We start from the raw sequence: 14,955 nt of genomic DNA, 5'->3' as shown, positions 1-14,955 counted from the left end.
TATCTACAGGAATTCTATGCTGAATGTTTCTCATATTCTTTTCATTGTCTGTCTTTTTCCTATACAGAAATGTCAATAACAATATTAGCATTGGCACATCCTTTCACATTTAGCATCAAGACTGAGCACTTGGAGACGGTAACTTTAGAAATTGATTCCCAAGAGAAAACTCAGCCCAAACGGTGCCAAATGGTGATGACACTCCTAGGAGCTGTAAGGCCAGAGCGTAGTGAACTGCATGTTTGGGTATAGGTAAAGGGCTTTTTAACACACAGAATTTGTTGCAAAGACTCCCGGGTCCTCTTTTCTCTTGTGGGGCTGATTTGTGGCTGTTAGGAAAAAGGCAAAGACTGCTGGAGAGCAATTAGTTCTGCAACCAAAGAAACAGGCACCATGAGGAATATTGCTGTTTTTGGTTTTTGTAATCCTTCAGGCTTTTCTTATAAAAAAATAAATATGACTATGTAATTGTATTGGACTAATCTATTTACACTGAATAGTTTGTATCTAATCTATGCTTACTTTTTTGTCTATGAGAAGTGAGAGTGAAAAGATTGTTTTTAAGTTTTTTCAGAAAAAAAAAAAATAGGGAATCTTTCCTTTCTATGAAAAAAGGCATCTTGATAAACATTCTCTTTTCACTAAGAAGCTGTTTTCCATTGGGGATAAAAAGTGCTGAGGGAAAAATTCTAATTGCTGCTACAACGCATCTTGGCACCTCAGCAGAGGGCCTGCAGTTGTAATTAGTGGTTAGGACAGAAAAGTGCTGCACAATTCTCTGGTGTGAAATGCTCATAAATCATTATTCCAACACCTGTAGGATCCTAGTCTTTTCTTCACTTAATTCTGTGCTGCACTGGGGCTTGGCAGTCTGTCGAGATCTACAAACCCTTTCCTCATTGTGACCAAAGATAGGCTTTTGATCAACAACACATCAGTGCTGAGTGGCAGAAAAAATTAATTAGTGAAGATGAAGATTGCTTTCCCCTCTCCTTTTCCACCTGGCAGATCTTCAAAAATGGAGACAAAGTGGTGTTGCTGTGGCACAATGTGAGGAAAAATGCTAGAGGAGGACCATCACTGCTGTAACACTGCTGCTGGACTTGGCCATCCCCAAGCATCAAAGCCACTGGGACTGACAGTTGGCCAACTGGTCACATTTTGTAGCTCAGAGAAGAAAGAAGGTTGAAGTAAGTTTAGTAAGGTTCAATGCATGAATGTTTTTAGATGTGTTAGGTAGTGAAGGGACTTATTAAAAAGGTAAACAATACCAGGGCAAAAGGAGCTGAATCACAGGGTCACAGAATCACTACGATCGGAAAAGACCACCAAATCCAACCATTGACCCATGCCCACCACGTCCATTCAGTGCCACATCTCCATGGCTCTGGAACACCTCCAGTGACCCCACCACCTCCCTGGGCAGCCTATGCCAATGCATCACCAGTCTTTTGGAAGAGAAATTTCTCCTAATTTCTCCAACCTGAACTACACTGGATGGAAAAAGCTGAATCATAAAGAAACCAACATGAGAAGCAATATGTAATCATCCCAGAATCATCTCAAACTTGTTCCCCATTGCAGCCAGGCCCCCACTGCATATCTCCTGATACTTGAACACTTGTTGAAACACAACAAAGACTTCCAGCACCCCTCCACAAAAATTAAGTAAGTCTCTTCTGGTCTAAAAAGTTAATGGGAGGATATAATTTACTGAGCAGAGAATTACAGAAGTGCTTGGGCTTAAGCTCACTGTCAGTACAGCTCAATTTGAGTTGAATTATTCTGTGTGGCTGCTCTTGTTTTGCATGGTAGCAATAATAATCATCGAGATCTGATGTATGCCAGGCTCTCTAGGTCTCCCCAGACCACCTCTCATAAAAATCCACCATCCTGGTTGTGTGGCAGCAGCCCTATCCCTTTGTTGGGTGAATTCCAAAGCAAAGTATGGAGCCCCATGGCAGGGAGGCTGTGTGTGTCTGCATGTGAGAAGATTGGAGGGAATCCCTTCTGGGTTCAGTCTCTTCCAAGATCTCCCCAGTTCCTCTCTGAACTTGGAACATCGTGATGTTTGCACATTCTACACCACTGAAGCATCTGCTCCGTATGCAGCTGTGATAAGAAAAAACCTACAGCCTCTTATGGTGCATAAAGAAGGGAGAGTCTAATCCCAAAATCAGAGAAAACGGGGTACAGAAAAAACTTCAGGTTTATCATAGAACCGTTAAGCTTGGAAAAGACCTCTAAGATCAGCAACTCCAGCTGTCAACCCACTCCCACTATGCCCACAGACCACATCCCTCAGTGCCACATCTCCACATGGTTCTGGAACACCTCCAGTGGTGACTGCTGTGTCCCACCCTTGGCTATCCCAGGCATATCACCTGCTTTGGAGCAGTCACACTCTTTCTTATGTTTCTTCATCTCCATGACTCTTCTCTGGAACTTACTCCTTTTGTGGAATCATAGAACCATGGAATGGCTTGGGTTGGAAGGGACCTCAAAGATCACTTAGTTCCAACTTCCTGCCCTGGACATGGGTGCCAAACATTTAATCAGGCATCAGATGGCTAACCTGGCCTTGAACAGCTCCAGGGATGGCATACACAACCTCTCCGGGCAGCCTGTATCACTGCTTCATCACCCTCTCACCAAAGAAATTCCCCCTAAAAGAGATCCTCATCTCCCCTCTTTTAGTCTAAAACCATTCCCCCCTTTTGCTATCACTGTCAGACCATGTGAAAAGTCACTCTGTCCTGTTTATAAGGATCCTCCCCTCTCTCAATCTCCAGCATGAAGATATTTCTGTTCATTACAATTGTTTATCTTCATGTCAATAACATGTAGTCAAAAGATGTTCAGGTATTAATAACCTAAATTTTTAGGGGCACTGTCTGCATCTCTTTTATTATTTTCCTCTGCTTGTTTTTACATTTGTCTTCATAATGGTTACTGTGCTTTTCTGGGAAAAAATAATAAAAAAATCAGACAAGAATACATTGCCAGCAGCCTTTTAAAATAACATTTAGAAAAGATTTGGCTGACTAAATGCAGATGTCTCTACTTCAGAACTGGGGAAGATGTGCCCAGAATAGCCACTATCTGAGTGAATGCTTTCTGGGGAACACCTTGGGAAAGTTCTACCCATTCCTTGGCTCAGCTGTGCCTCATGTCCTTCTCAAACCATTCTCTGGCATGGGTTAGTGGTAAGATAAGCAGTGTACCAACAGGCTGTTGAGATGGGGCCCCCTATTGTGAAGGTGAGAAGACTTTAATACCGAGGAAACGTCCCAGTTGGTGGCAGGGCACTGGCAGTGTTTTGTTTCCCAGTGCCATCACTGCATCGCATGGAGTACCAGGCATGATTTATCTCCTCCTGAAGTAGACACATAAACAGCGCACATGAATCATGCCTTAAAAGTGCCTGTTTTTCCTCAGAGGCTGTAAAGGGATCCTGGGATATGAGCTCAGAGGGAGTGGTTTCCACCCTTGTCACCAAAGGAGAGGTGGTGAACTGCTCTCCTTTCCCTCCGTGTCCTCTGTGTGGTTCTGCTTCAGAAGAGCTGTTTAAAACATTAATCCCTTCCCTCTTTTCTTTTTTTCCTTTTAATTTTTATTAAGCACTTATGTTGAAGTATATAAACTCAACAGCCATGGCTTGCTCAGCGACAGATGTTCCAGATAAGCCACAGTCTCCTTAGCAAATATTTCAACAGTGTTTTCCTTCCAATTCTCTTTCTTCCAGAGCCAAAGCTCTGCAGCAGGGAATAGCAGATCACCTGGCTGGATCTGTGATTCCTTTCTGCTGCTGCTCACCCAACACAAAATCCACTGTGCTAATCACCAGGCGAGTGATGATCACCCTGCACCTGTCCCCAAAAATAACGACGTGCTGCTCTTTCCATTGCAGCCAAGCCTCCGTGCTACAGTGTCATCTCCTTGTGATCTTTTCAACACATACAAAGGCTGATTACTATTATTTATGAGAAGAAAAATAAAACCCTAAAAATATCTCGCTGTATTACACCACACCAGTTCTCTACAGCTGAAAGCTGAAAGCTTTTCCAGAAGTTCACTTTGGATCCTGAAACAAATGAGCCATCAGTGTAACAACAAGTCTGTAAAACAGCTAATGAGTTTGCGTCTGTTTGAAAACAGATTCTTTGTGGGGTGAGGTTGGTGGAGTAATTACGACAAACAGTGCCTGCTGACATCCAGATTTGGAGGCTAAACTTGTGTGACAGCGAGAAGAGTGGGGAAAGAATGTGGCTGGAATTGGGAGGATGTTGGAGAGCTATGAACAAGAGGCTGGGGTTGAAGCAGGACTCTGGGGCTGTGATTGCAGGCAAATGGAAAACAAAACCATGAAGGGAAAACTGCAAGAAGGAAGGTTCAGCCTGCATTTGTACCCAGCAGCTGAACGGGCATCAGTGGTGATGAGGGAAGGAAAGGTTTAGCGGTTGGAAGCAAAGTGGGTAAGTTTTTCTGGCTCAATCTCTGGCATTAGAGAATATTGACTGTAATTAATGGACACTTCTTTAAAAATGGTGCCTTGAGCCTTGGGTTCAGTACTGCCCTGGAAAAGCCATTGCTCTTTTTTTTGTTGTTTCGAAACAGGATGCACGCAACTTGTCATCACCAGCCTAACAGTTTATTCTCTACAACATTGGCTTTACTGGCTGAATGTCCTGCATTCAACTTTTAGAGCTTCCTTCCCCAGAAGTCACTAGGTGACCCACTCAGCCTCTGTCTGGAGTGACCTTTTTTTGTCAAGAACCCTACTCTGTAGAGGCTGTACGCAATCTGCTCTGATTTCAGCCTTCACCTTCCTTCTGTATTTTTTGGCAATGACTTTGGGCCTGCCTAGGTCAGCACTGGCTCTATGGTCCTGCTGAACTGTCGTGGTAGTTGCTCAGCTTGAGTTCATTACATTTATCTCTAGACACATGTGTGGAGCCAGGAGTTGGAATCAATGATCCTTATCAGCCCCTTCCAACTCTGGATATTCCACAATTCTACTCAATCCACCCAAGGAAGGTATAGAGGTGTCCCTCAATCCTTTGGTCATACACAGGGGCCCACAGCAAGCTGACCTCTAATTTAGCCACCTCAGATACCTGGAATTGGACTGTCTGCCACACAAAGGGGAATAACAGATATCCACTGCATTTCCAGGGCTGATTGCAGGATTTCCCAAATCTCAGCCAGTCCTGGACTCAAGGAAAAGTACAACACCAATCATAAACATGTTCTCTTTGTTGCTTCTCGTGCTAAAGAGTGCTGCATTTCTTTGAGTCCTTCACACAATTTTTACAAAGCTGACTGCACTGTAACACTCAAATTCTCCCATGGTCGGCAGCCCCAGTGAATAAACCAAGAGGCAAAAAATGGCCCCAGAATTGAAGCTGGTGTAAATTGAGCTACCCTGCTGACGTCAACTGGGATAGGATCTCTTACTGAAAGACTCATTCAGAATACCAGTGCTCTTGCTATCACAATACATGATTTGTCTCCACTAATATCTAAACAGACATGGCTGTTAGCACGTGCAAGTATCAAGTTATTCTTTCCCCACTTAGAAATACTCAGAGGAGCACTGGGCATTTTGGTGCACACCCAGACCTGTGAACTTCTTGCTGATACACGTAAACATGTCTGCCATAAATTTAACAAAGGATTCAGATGACCCTCCATCTAAAAATGCAGATTGGATGCCTCTTGAAATACAGACATCCCAGCTCAACTGCACTCAAACGAGTGCTGTGATGGAACGACAGAGTGAAATTCTGTCTCAAGTTCTACAGAAAAACCTTCTGGCTTTTTTATCTGGGAATAGCTCATACTAACAGATCATTAATGAATAGTGGACATAATGAATGCTGGTTTTCAGCAGCCTGCCATCTCAGAGACTCTGGATGCTCTGCTGGCCAATAGGATTGAATGAAGAGGAGAATATATGCAGGTACACACACATATTGACACGTTATCAAATCTTATTTCTTTGGAGGAATAAATTTAAAAAGCATTTTTTGGACAACTGAGACACATCTCTGTTCAGGCCTCTATTCAGGAATCAGTGAACAGAAAATTAACCTGGATGGGGAACAAGTACGGATCCTGAGCAGCATATAATTTAAAATGGTGGTTCTTCCACCTCTTCTGAAACATTTGGGTGCTGGCCACTTTGCAAGAACTGGGTTAAAAAAAACCTACCTGAACTCCACAGAGCACTCCCTCTGATCTCCCTGTGAGAACCATAGCATAATGATGTCCCACATTTACTGCCATGAGATGCTCAGTACTGCAGTCATGGTCTCCCAACTCCCAAAACAGTTCTTCCCTGTAGGTAACTAGATGATCCTTGAGGTTCCTTCCAGCCCAAGCCATTCTAATGAGTCCCCATAGGCAGGTAACAAGAAGGGAAATGGGTCTCAGAAGGAGAGAATGGGAAATGTGGCCTCTGCTGTCTGGAAAACTGGTGACTCAAAAACAAAGACAAGTAACGGGAAACCTCTTCTATCAGTGTGCTTGACAGCCTTAGACAAAAGCCAAATGTCTTCAGTCATAAACCAGGCCACGCTTAGTAAAGCAGGTGGTGAAGGAATGAAATCAAAACAGGAGGGCTTTCCCTCCCCATGCAGAAAAGGATGCATTTCAGGCTTCCAGAGAAACGGGAGCCAGCTGGTGTTTGCTCAGGACCTCATTGTATTTGAACAGTACCTGCGTGGAGAGCATTCCATTTTATCACCAGAAGAAGGTCATGGCCATGAGATCATTGCTTCCAATGGACTCAGGATGAGTGATCGGAATGCACCACGCTAACAAGCAGGTCTGTGTATGGAGAGCATTGCTTTCAACTGTGGCATTTTGTAAGACTTTCTGAACAGCCTGAAATAGCAGAAGGCTGATGTTACATGGATTTGGGGGAAGCGGGTGAAATCTGGGACCATGCTGTGCACTGGATAACACAGGGGTAGAAATGGTGATCCAGGGCCCTGGAGAACCAGGGAAAGATGTACTGGTGAGGGACACAGTTCTAAGCATTTTGGTACATTTAGCTTGCATATGACTTTAATGACTTCAAGATGCAGGGTTTGTTTCCTGTTAAAGACACCATTGTCACAATTCAGACTCATCTCATCTAACTTTACCTATCACAGCATCCAAGTAAGGAACAGCATTCTGTGGCAGCCTCATCTACCACCAATGGCAAGGAATTGGTTCTGGAGGATAATTCAGCTCATCCAAAGCATGCATCCTGCAAGATGAGCCTACACTGACTGATGGGAAAGTCTCAGATGATTGGATCTTGACTTAGACCCCCTGGATTCCTCTCCATGTTGTGAGGGAGAATGTCCTCACATTCAGAAATATCCTTCAGGCTGTTAGCTCAGATGGAAAAGTCTTTCTTTGCAAAGCACCACTGGCATTTTTTGGTATATCTCAATGACGTCCAGTGTAAGAGGTTGGTCAGATGGAGGACAAACCACTTGAGGACATAATGATGCAGTTTCTTGTCAGAAAAGACAGCAATTTACTGGTCAAAAGTGACATTTAGTCATAAACAGCCCTTGACAAAATGCACTTGTGAGCATGTCTCCCACTAATGGGTGTCCTTGCTAACCACCAACTTGTTCAGCCCTTTTGCAGTGAAGAAAGTGATCTGAGGACTGAAATGCCTGTGTGTGCTTCTATATATATATATGCAATAATATATGCCAGCTGAACCCAGAACCCATGTAATTTTCATTCCAGAAATTCTCAGCTGAAAATAAACTGCTGATCTCTTGCTTGTATCCACCTTCCTCACTCCAGAATGGACAGCAGTTACCTACAGATCCTTATATCTGTGTTCCTGACTAGTGTGGTGGCAAAATGTCTCCAACTATTGCAAGCAATGGGGCAACTGAAATAGCACTATTTGTATCACAGAATTGTAGAGTCATGGAATGGCTTGTGTTTGAAGGGCTCTCAAAGGTCATCTAGTTCCACCTTCCCTGCTGTGGGCAGGGTCGCTCACCACTAGATCAGGCACCAGATTACATTGCTCAGGGTCACATCCAGCCTGGCCTTGAACACCTTCAGGCCAGGTTGGAAAATCCCAATATTGGGGATTTTTTCCCCAATGGCAGGTATGAACTTTCCTCTCTAATATCAACAATTTCCAGAAAAATGCAGACATAAGCATGCCCAGCCAGACCTTCTGGAGATGCAGCACAAGCCATCACTACTGGAGTGAGGGGAACCAACATGGAGACCGTGAGCTCATGTCTCGTCTGGATTAGGGAGGAATCCTCAAAGAGACACCAAATGGCATCTATCTATTTTCTCTTTTGCTGTTCCTCTGATAGAAATAACACAAAGCAACTGCACAGGCTCTTCTGGACCCCAGATAGACTTGCCTGCTCACTTTGCACTGATGTGCCAGGCCAAGATGCACACTGCTTTTCCATACCACTTTCCAGTGGCGTCTCAAAGAGAGGATGGCAAGTGCCATAGCTACAAGCTGTTTAAATAGATGCTGCCCATTTCCTTCTCTCCCACACATTATCTCCTGGTGAGCACAAAAGGTTAGGGAACTTGGCACAACTTAAGTGGACCTGGCTGGAGTTTAGAGTTTGTAACAAAACCTGAAGATGAGAAAGCTGCCTGGGTGGGATTTTGTTCCAAAAGACTGAGTACAGTTTCCTAGTGCCAGGACAGGACAGCAAGTGTCTCGCCTGATTCTGGGAAGATATCCTGCTGAGCTGGAGATGTTTCAGAGCAAAGCAGATTCCTGTGCTTTAAAGGACAAACATTTTACTTGAGCAGTGCAGCTCTGGAGCCTCCCTTGCCTTTGGCACATGTGAGTCTTAGCAGAGGGGTGTAAGGTCTACCAGCACCCAGAAGCCCAGAAGCAAAAATCAAGGCTAAGATAACCACAATTCTAATTTTCAGACTCAGGATTTTTAGCACAGCCACACATTGGTCACATAGACAGCCGTTCTCACCCGAATTCGGGACAGAAGTGGGGACAGCACCTGCAGGCAGTGTGAGAAACTATTCAGCCTCAATGAAGCTGGGGATAGGAAAAGGGTGGCAAGGAAAAGCTCAGCAGGAAAGGAGAGGGGAGAATAAATGATGAGGAGCACTGGAAGAAAATCATAAAGCTGTGAGAGAAAGGAACTAGAAGAAGAAAAATCAGGGGATAAAATGTGTAGTCTTGCAGCTGAGAACAGCTGGAAACCAGTATCTCTCCTCTGACACAGACCTATGGATGGTGTGACCATGGGCCTCTTCTCCCTGGGGTCTGCTTTTCCACCCTTTAATCTGCATTACCTGTTCAGTCTGCAAACTGCCTGCAGCAAAAAGAGCATGTAAAATTCACCAGCACGGGGAGCTCAACTTCCTTTGGAAACACAAATCCGGAGCAGGGAAATAAGTAAATAAGCAGAGGGAGCATCCAAATAAAGAAGGGGTGCGGCAGAGAAAGTTTTGACTTGGGTTTTGACACTATGCCCTGAATATTCAGTATCTCAGCATCCTGAGAGGGAAATGGATTTGTCACAGCTGCATGCTGGCTGCTCTCTTCTGGTTTCATTTAGCCATGTGAGCACACGCGCGTGTGCGAGAGGTGGAGCTGCGGACCAACCTTAACCCTGCACTTTTCTCAATTGGAAACAAATGGAAACTCTCTGTTTTCCATTCACTGGTTTTATAACAGCTTGAAATTAGACTGATTGGGTGTTTCCTTGCCAGTTCTGTCTATCTTGGGCTAATTACACAGGCGATGCTAATTGCATCAGCCAACCTATAGAACCACAGCATTCCTCTTCTGCATAGGGGGAATTGTATGGGGGAACTCACATTACTGGTCGCTCTGTCTCTGACTTCTACTCTCTGTACAATCCCTCTCTGAGTGATTATGCTCTTGAAATGATAATGAACGGATTGCAAAGAAAAAGGGACCTGGCAGGGTAAAACACTGTTCCACACTCTGGAGAAGAGCCATAGGCCTGGAGCATGGCTAACAATATGCAGAACAAAAAGCTGGAGAGAGAGAAACCTGTAATCCAGTCCATCAGAGGGAAAGTGAGAAACAGAAGGTCTCGCAATTCTTCTCAGTGGTGAAACGAACTGGAAGGCTTTAACTTCATAGATAATGTTTCTTGTAACACAACGGGCCATGACAGATACAACCCCCGCAGAGCACTGCTGGAGGTAGAATTGTGGAATTGTAGATTCATTAAAGTTGGAAAAGATCTCTGAGATCACCGAGTCCAACCCCAACCCATCCCCACCATGCCCACTGACCACGTCCCTCAGTGCAACATCTCCATATTCCTTGAACACCTCCAAGGACAGTGAATCCACCATGTCCCTGGCAGCCTGTGCCACTGCATCACCACTCTTTCTGAGAAGTGTTTCCTAATATCTGGCCTGAACTTTCCCTGGCACAACAAGAGGCCATCACTTCGCATCCTATCACCATTATATAAAATAGTATGAGGCTGAATAGACTTGTTCTTATCCTATCTGACCTTTTAAAATTCCTGTATTGCAGCTAGGAAATAGAGACCTTTGGATGGAAAGTCTTCAGAATTGTCTTCTTCTATACCTGGATTCGATAGCTGCATTTGCATTGGCAAAATGAACCAGGGCCCTTTCTCTGCACCCATCCATCCTGCCCTGCTGCAAGATCTCCACTATCCCAGGGCTGTGATCGTCCACACCATCATATGATGGGGAGTCTTCCCAGCTCACTTGCTGCAACTAGCTGCAAACAGATCTCATCTCTGAGTCATTCCTGCTGAGGAATATGGAGGGGCTCACCAGGTCTTCCTCAGTTCATGGTCCCCTAGATCACTCTAATAGCTACATGTCGGCCTGGAGGAGAATCAAGGGCTTGCTTGCTAGTCACTAAACGTGTTCTGGATTATTTCTGAACAGGATCCAGTTGAAGTCTATGCATCGCTGTTTTTCTCTCCCTTTGGAGAAGGGACCATGCCCTTAACACAAAGGGATGAGGGAATTTCTCTGCCTTGCCCCAGCAGCTCCCCGATGCAGTCAGCTAACAGTGGGATGCTTTGAGACGTTTGCTGCCATCTATAGCCAATAATAAATAATGCAAAAGCAGGTAGCAAGCTGGGCTCTGACCTCAACCTGAGCTTTCCTCTGTGCTGTGTCTCTGCAGGGGGACTTCTCTCTCATGTGAACCAAGTGAATAGGACCAGAGGGGCCATGGGAATAGGTACAGGATTCATGGGAGACCAAAGTCATTTGACTCATGGTCCACCACTAATATCTAAATGCAGAAATGAGAGAGACAGGAACTCTCTGTGACAGTCTGGGAGCTGGGAATGATGCTGCACAGCTGCCCCACAGCCAGAGGAGCAACACATGGACACATCCACACAAACACATGGACAAATCTACACACATCTTTCCCAGCGCAGAAGGCTTTTGGCTGATGCTTTGATGCCATTTCTCTATTTCTTTCCTTTTCCACGTCGGTGCCTCCAAGGCAGATACCTGGAGATGAGCCAGTTCTGATTTTCAGACTCCCTTTGCCTCTGCATCCTCAAAACCTCAGAGAGCTATTTCAGATGGCTGGAGTTTGAGCCACTGTGAGGACGTGCTGCAAAAAGTGGAGAAACATTAATCCATTCCACCTAACGCAAAACCCAGAGAGGGGCAAAGTCTGGGATGTATCATCTAATACAGTCTAATACAAAGGGCCTTTTGGAGAGCATGCACCATGAGGGAGCCCTTTGCCTTCCTGGAGGTTGGTGTAAAGGAGCCCAAGGGTGACACATGGCATCAGCACAAGAGAGTTAGTTGCTCACCAGATTGAGGTCTCCACCAGACACTTTTACAGCAGACTTCCTTTGATCTACTTAGCACATTTCCTTTGTGCTGAATCTAGATTAAGCATCTGCATTGATAAGGGGAACCATATACCAACCAAACAGCCCCAGCAGCAAATCTCCAAACTATCAGCACAGAGATAGCCACCGTCTCCAAGTCTCTTTCTATTTTCATGGCTGCCTTTTCCTGCTGCTGTGATAGCTGCTGTTATTACACAGCACAGACACTTCAAGATATGCTCATGGGTGATTTCCCATGATTGTGCCCTGTGCAGTTTTCACTGTGCATGATTCATGTGTCTGTGTATCTGTACATGAGTGTGAGCAGTGTGTTTGAGCACATGAAGTTGGTTTGATTGTAGGGTTGCCAGAAATGTACCTGAGCTGATTTAGCACCAAATATACAGTGTATGCAGCACAAGTGGAACCACTGCAGGCTTTCTGGCTTCTTCCTGAGCTACCATCACACTGCACAACAGGGCTCAGCAGAGGTTCTGCTTTTGCAGTGGCTGACAATCACAGAATGGCCTGGGTTGAAAAGGACCACAATGTTCATCCAGTTCCAACCCCCTGTTGTGTGCAGGGTCACCAACCAGCAGACCAGGCTGCCCAGAGCCACATCCAGCCTGGCCTTGAATGCCTGCAGGGATGGGGCATCCACAGCCTCCTTGAGCAACCTGTTCCAGTGCCTCACCACCCTCTGAGTGAAAAACTTCCACCTAATATCTAACCTAAACCTCCCCTGTCACAGTTTAAAACCATTCCCCCTTATCCTATCTCTGTGCCAGAAGACACTTCCCCCTGTCTTCTGCCCCTGTTCAGTCCATCAGAGTCCAGACAATGTATGTGATTTCCCAAGGGCACAGTTTTCTCCTTCTTAGCATCTTTAACAGCACTGTACAATTGCCACCATCATTCAACATATCATGTTGAGGAGAAGAAGTTTATTCTCAGAAAGAGTGATAATGCACTGGAACAGAAGGCCTCTGGAGGTGCTCAAGAAACATGGAGATGTACACTGAGGGACATGGTCAGTGGGCACGGTAGGGATGGGTTGGGGTTGGACTTAATGATCTTAGAGGTCTTTTCCAACCCTAATGACTCTGTCTGTGCCTGAGTGTCTGAACATGAGTTTGTCTGCCTGCATCCATACATCTCTCAGGGCTTTTGCATCCCCCCCATGCCTGACCTGAGTTCCTAGTGCAAGTGCCACTGCACACACAGACGGCTGCGAGTATCTGGGAGCTGCGCACTGAGTGCACGGTGCCTCCCTGCCTCTCTGTCTGCACGGCAGCAGAAAGCATTCCCAGTGTGGATGGCCACTGCTAATGGCCCAGGAATCCTCAATGCAGCTGTTTGTTCTGGCACTGGCGCAGCGAGGTCCTGAAGTCAGTTGAACCACATCGACTTCCCAGCCAGGGTCAGATTTCAGAGGTATGCGATTGGGGATGCCCCCACTGAATATTTCCAGCACCTGGCCTCCGCCCCCTTCCCTGAGCTTGCCATCACTTCTGTGTGAGAGAAACCCAAGCCTTTTCAACACTGGAGGGAAAGCGTGGCTGCCAGACAAGTGATTTACAGCTCTGTGAAATCCCATCGCCCAGCCAGCACACGAGGCAACAGTGCTGCTATTGTGACAGCCGCTTTGGTGATAGCAGAGGACCCCTGGACCAACCCCTCTTCCTCCTTTCCCTTTCCTTTTCTTCCTTCCCTTCCCCTCCCCATACCCAGGTCCCACTGCCTGTGACCTTCTGACATCTGGGGACTCACACAGCAAAGCGTGCAAACGAGCTTCATGGTCCAGCAGCTCTGGCTGGTGCTCTTGGAGCCAAGTCCAAAGTGATATTTCAACCCCCAAATCAGAAAAGCTGACACCAGAATGCAATGGTAGAGTCACCAAGACCTCCACAGCCCCGAGGAAACCTCTATTCAGTCCATCCCATGGGCAAGTCTGCATGCAGAACATAGGTGGTAGGAAGAGAGGGGCACTGAGTCCTCTTCAAAGAATCCCATGGAAAGGAGCCCTACCCGTTAACTACTTGCTGTGTGAATTGCCTGAACAGCTTCAGCCCATCTCTATGGCACAGGGTAGTGATGTCTGCTCATGCCTCAGTCCTCAGAAGGATGGAGAGGTGTCCTGGTGGTTTCCTGCTCTCCACTGTGTATTCTAAGGCATTTGTGTGTGCCCAGACTGCTAACTCAGCTCAGTCACACTCTTCATAGAATCACAGAATCATTAAGGTTGAAAAAGACCTCCAAGATCATCAAGTCCAGCCCCAACCCATCCCCACCACCCCCACTGACCATGTCACTCAATGCCACATCTCCACAATTCTTGAACACCACTAGGGATGGTGGCAGACAAGAATGTAAATGTAAACCAGCACCTGGAGATGATTTTGAACACAGACATGCCCTGTCTGCTTAGAGAAGACGTGTCTCCCAAAGGGCCCCCGATGGATCTGTGGCAGAGATAGGTACAGAAATTAACTTTCTCCATCTTAACCCACTTGAGGATCAGCATGTGAGTTTGGGTAAAGCTGGAGAACACCTTGCTGCAGACCATGAGCATGGGAGTTTTTTTGTTTTACAAGAAAACACTTCATGGAGGATTTGTAGATGTATCTTATCCAGAAACTGTAGCAGTCTCTGCAGCTGTAGCACACTCTCTGCTTTCTTCTCTTCCCCTGCCCTCCTTGCCTTCAGAGGGCCCATAGTGCCGATCAATTTGGCTTCATAAATATTTTACCAGCTACTTACATAAGCCCTGAAGAGACTTTTGTTCAAGACCAGAATCCTGTTACCAGGCAATGATGTGCCATCAGAGCCATACGCAAAGCCCCTGGGACATCACTAGGAAAGCAAGAGGTGGCATCCCTGTGGTGATGACTCCGTGTCTACTTGTTATGGAAAAGATGGAAGTGAAATGGAGTGGAGAAGTGAGGCTGTCAAGGGGGCCAGGGCATCTCCTCCTAATTTGATTCCTTGATCTTTGAGTTCTTATCACTCCTCTCACAAGATTTATCTCATGAAAAGGTGTGAAGAGCCCACATGGTGGGAGGCTGTCAGTCCACTTGATGCTATGTTTTGCATCTCTCATCACTGCAGA

At 45.8% G+C, this 14,955-nt stretch overlaps 1 protein-coding gene across 1 annotated transcript in view; it reads right to left on the bottom strand.

Moving 5' to 3' along the window:
- Positions 1-14,955, bottom strand: part of PTH1R (parathyroid hormone 1 receptor) — a 104,107-nt gene that overhangs the window by 69,183 nt on the left and 19,969 nt on the right. The window lies entirely within an intron of this gene.

The sequence above is a fragment of the Tympanuchus pallidicinctus genome, unplaced genomic scaffold, assembly GCF_026119805.1.
Source record: "Tympanuchus pallidicinctus isolate F22 unplaced genomic scaffold, pur_lepc_1.0 scaffold3, whole genome shotgun sequence".
Classification (NCBI taxonomy): Eukaryota; Metazoa; Chordata; class Aves; order Galliformes; family Phasianidae; genus Tympanuchus; species Tympanuchus pallidicinctus.
This window is presented reverse-complemented; position numbering and strand designations above follow the sequence as displayed.